Here is a 5000-nt window from a genome sequence, read left to right as displayed (position 1 = left end):
GACCTCCGCCGTCGCCTCGGTGCCCCCGCCGGACCCCGGGGGTGTCCGCGACGGGCAGTCGTCCCGGTCTACCGGGGCCCCGGCCGGATCAGCCTTTCTCTTTCCCACGCCACGATGGATGCACGGGATCCCGGCTCCGGGGCCGCGGGCCTCGGTCGGCGACCTCCGCCGTCGCCTCGGTGTCCCCGCCGGACCCCGGGGGTGCCCGCGACGGGGAGACGGCCGGGTCTACCGGGACGGCCTCGGGCGGGTCCGGCTTACCGGGGCCCCGGCCGGATCAGCCTTTCTGTTTCCCCCGCCACGATGGATGCACGGGATCCCGGCTCCGGGGCCGCGGGCCTCGGTCGGGGACCTCCGCCTTCGCCTCGGTGCCCACGCCGGACCCCGGGGGTGCCCGCGACGGGCAGAGGGCCGGGTCTACTGGGACGGCCTCGGGCGGGTCCGGCTTACCGGGGCCCCGGCCGGATCAGCCTTTCTGTTTCCCCCGCCACGATGGATGCACGGGATCCCGGCTCCGGCGCCGCGGGCCTCGGTCGGGGACCTCCGCCTTCGCCTCGGTGCCCCCGCCGGACCCCGGGGGTGTCCGCGCCGGGCAGTCTTCCCGGTCTACCGGGGCCCCGGCCGGATCAGCCTTTCTGTTTCCCCCGCCACGATGGATGCACGGGATCCCGGCTCCGGGTCCGCGGGCCTCGGTCGGGGACCTCCGCCGTCGCCTCGGCGCCCCCGCCGGACCCCGGGGGTGCCCGCGACGGGCAGTCGTCCCGGTCTACCGGGGCCCCGGCCGGATCAGCCTTTCTGTTTCCCCCGCCACGATGGATGCACGGGATCCCGGCTCCGGCGCCGCGGGCCTCGGTCGGGGACCTCCGCCTTCGCCTCGGTGCCCACGCCGGACCCCGGGGGTGTCCGCGCCGGGCAGTCTTCCCGGTCTACCGGGGCCCCGGCCGGATCAGCCTTTCTGTTTCCCCCGCCACGATGGATGCACGGGATCCCGGCTCCGGGTCCGCGGGCCTCGGTCGGGGACCTCCGCCGTCGCCTCGGCGCCCCCGCCGGACCCCGGGGGTGCCCGCGACGGGCAGTCGTCCCGGTCTACCGGGGCCCCGGCCGGATCAGCCTTTCTGTTTCCCCCGCCACGATGGATGCACGGGATCCCGGCTCCGGCGCCGCGGGCCTCGGTCGGGGACCTCCGCCTTCGCCTCGGTGCCCACGCCGGACCCCGGGGGTGTCCGCGCCGGGCAGTCTTCCCGGTCTACCGGGGCCCCGGCCGGATCAGCCTTTCTGTTTCCCCCGCCACGATGGATGCACGGGATCCCGGCTCCGGGTCCGCGGGCCTCGGTCGGGGACCTCCGCCGTCGCCTCGGTGCCCACGCCGGACCCCGGGGGTGCCCGAGACGGGGAGAGGGCCGGGTCTACCGGGACGGCCTCGGGCGGGTCCGGCTTACCGGGGCCCCGGCCGGATCAGCCTTTCTGTTTCCCCCGCCACGATGGATGCACGGGATCCCGGCTCCGGGTCCGCGGGCCTCGGTCGGGGACCTCCGCCGTCGCCTCGGCGCCCCCGCCGGACCCCGGGGGTGCCCGCGACGGGCAGTCGTCCCGGTCTACCGGGGCCCCGGCCGGATCAGCCTTTCTGTTTCCCCCGCCACGATGGATGCACGGGATCCCGGCTCCGGCGCCGCGGACCTCGGTCGGGGACCTCCGCCGTCGCCTCGGTGCCCCCGCCGGACCCCGGGGGTGTCCGCGCCGGGCAGTCTTCCCGGTCTACCGGGGCCCCGGCCGGATCAGCCTTTCTGTTTCCCCCGCCACGATGGATGCACGGGATCCCGGCTCCGGGTCCGCGGGCCTCGGTCGGGGACCTCCGCCGTCGCCTCGGCGCCCCCGCCGGACCCCGGGGGTGCCCGCGACGGGCAGTCGTCCCGGTCTACCGGGGCCCCGGCCGGATCAGCCTTTCTGTTTCCCCCGCCACGATGGATGCACGGGATCCCGGCTCCGGCGCCGCGGGCCTCGGTCGGGGACCTCCGCCTTCGCCTCGGTGCCCACGCCGGACCCCGGGGGTGTCCGCGCCGGGCAGTCTTCCCGGTCTACCGGGGCCCCGGCCGGATCAGCCTTTCTGTTTCCCCCGCCACGATGGATGCACGGGATCCCGGCTCCGGGTCCGCGGGCCTCGGTCGGGGACCTCCGCCGTCGCCTCGGTGCCCCCGCCGGACCCCGGGGGTGCCCGCGACGGGCAGTCGTCCCGGTCTACCGGGGCCCCGGCCGGATCAGTCTTTCTGTTTCCCCCGCCACGATGGATGCACGGGATCCCGGCTCCGGGTCCGCGGGCCTCGGTCGGGGACCTCCGCCGTCGCCTCGGTGCCCCCGCCGGACCCCGGGGGTGCCCGCGACGGGCAGTCGTCCCGGTCTACCGGGGCCCCGGCCGGATCAGCCTTTCTGTTTCCCCCGCCACGATGGATGCACGGGATCCCGGCTCCGGCGCCGCGGGCCTCGGTCGGGGACCTCCGCCTTCGCCTCGGTGCCCACGCCGGACCCCGGGGGTGTCCGCGCCGGGCAGTCTTCCCGGTCTACCGGGGCCCCGGCCGGATCAGCCTTTCTGTTTCCCCCGCCACGATGGATGCACGGGATCCCGGCTCCGGCGCCGCGGGCCTCGGTCGGGGACCTCCGCCGTCCCCTCGGTGCCCACGCCGGCCCCCGGGGGTGTCCGCGCCGGGCAGTCGTCCCGGTCTACCGGGACGGCCTTGGGCGGGTCCGGTTTACCCGGGCCTCGGCCGGCCTAGAGTGTTTCTGTTTCCCCGCCTTGATGGATGTACGGGATCCCGGCGCGGGGGCCCCGGGCCTCGGTCGGGGACCTCCGCCGTCGCCTCGGTGCCCGCGCCGGGGCCCTGGGGTGTCCGTGACGGGCAGCCGTCCCGGTCTACCGGGACGCTCGGGCGGGACCGGTTTACCCGGGCCTCGGCCGGACCGGAGTGTTTCCGTTTTCTGCTTCCCTGCCAGGATGGCTGCGAGGGGTTGATTGAAAGAGCTGGTTTGACGTGAAAAGCTTGACTTCAAGTGAAAAGTTTGTTACAATTTCTGCCATCTTCCTTCCTCCAAAGTTTTGGGTGTAGTTTTCCCAGAGGAACCTCTCGTAGGCCTTTCATTTCTCATCTTAACTTCCCTCATTTATTCCATATTTTCCTTCCTCTTGCCGAATGGCCGAATCCAGTCCATTTCTAGTCAAGGAAATTATTCTTATTTCTTGCTGACCTATTTGCTTTGTGGAGCAAGTCGTTCTTAGGTCCCTTTGTTCTTTCTTCAACTTCTTCTGCTCCTTCTCTCGACGCTTTCTCGTCTTGTTCTCTTACTTGGCTCTCTTTTGGCTGTTCTTTCTTCTCCTCCCGTCGTCCGTCCCCACTTTCATCTCTCCATCTTTCCTGTTCTTGGTCATCTCTACGTTGTTTATCAAATAATTCCGCTTTCTCTCTTGAATCTACTCGATATCTTTGCTCTCGCCAGCTCGCCGATATTTCAGCTCGCCGATATTTTGTGCTTTCCCGTCGTGTTTCCCATCCATTGCGATCTCTCTGCTCTCCCTGTCTTCTCGGTAAATCGGAGATGAATTTCTCTGGGCGGGTGGTTTCTCATCGCGTGTCTTGTGTGCGCTCCCTACGTTTCGTCCATCCCGTTTAATATCTATCCCTCCCTCCCTCTCCTTGCTTTCTTCCATTGCTTCTGCTAATATCATTTCCAGAATGATAACCCTGAGCCTGAACCTGAACCTAACCCTAACCCTACAACTTTTCTCCCTAACCCTAACCCTAACCCTAACCCTAACCCTAACCCTAACCCTAACCCTACAACTTTTCTCCCTAACCCTAACCCTAACCCTAACCCTAACCCTAACCCTAACTCTACAACTTGTTTCTCTAACCCTAACCCTAACCCTAACCCTAACCCCAACCCCAACCCCAACCCTAACCCTAACCCTAACCCTAACCCTAACCCTACAACTTTTCTCCCTAACCCTAACCCTAACCCTAACCCTAACCCCAACCCTAACCCTACAACTGTTTTCTCTAACCCCAACCCTAACCCTATAACTTTTCTCCCTAACCCTAACCCTAACCCTAACCCTAACCCCAACCCTAACCCCAACCCTAACCCTACAACTGTTTTCTCTAACCCTAACCCTAACCCTACAACTTTTCTCCCTAACCCTAACCCTAACCCTAACCCTAACCCCAACCCTAACCCTACAACTGTTTTCTCTAACCCCAACCCTAACCCTATAACTTTTTTCCCTAACCCTAACCCTAACCCTAACCCACACTTTCGACTTAAAACCGTTTTTAGATTTAAAGTCGTCTTTCGACTTAAAGACGGACAGACGGCCCGGTCTACCGGGCCGCTCGGGCAGCCTCGGCCGGACCGGCGTCTCTGTTTCTGTTTCCCTGCCACGATGGATGTCGCGTGCGAGGGGTTGCTTTACATAGCTGGTTTGAAGTTGAAAGCTTCCGTTCTTGCCTAGATCTCTTGCTATCGCAAGCCTTCCGATCCAAGCTCCCATCGCAGTTTCAAGCGTCCTGCTTTCTTGGTTGGGAAAATCGGGGCGGCGAGACCTGACGCTCGCTTCCCCGACCCCGACCCTCACCCTTCTTCGAATGGTCTTTCTAATGCCAGCAGCGCTCAGGGAGAAATGTCACCCCCAGAAGACGAGAGCACAGCTTGCCCAATTCCGGTCTCCACACACCGGACTCGTCGACTTTCAAAACGTATTCCGCTTTTATGATCGTTTTAAAACTAAAACGACGATCCACCGGCGGCGATACTGACATTTAAGCGGAGAGCGGGAAAAGGGGCGGGAAAAAAAAAACTAAGTGCCTCGTTTCGGCGCCGGTCTACTCCGGAAGAGGTCAAAGAAAAGGGGGGGAAAACGAAGTGCCTCCTTTGGACGCCCGTCTACTCGGGAAGGGAGGCGAGGCGAGGCGAGGCCAAAAAAGAAAAGAAAAGAAGAGAAAAGGGGCGGAGGG

This window comes from Pituophis catenifer, unplaced genomic scaffold (genome assembly GCF_029215685.1).
Source record: "Pituophis catenifer annectens isolate HBS135680 unplaced genomic scaffold, rPitCat1.0.hap2 SCAF_80, whole genome shotgun sequence".
Classification (NCBI taxonomy): domain Eukaryota; kingdom Metazoa; phylum Chordata; class Lepidosauria; order Squamata; family Colubridae; genus Pituophis; species Pituophis catenifer.
Note: the sequence above shows the minus strand (reverse complement) of the source record.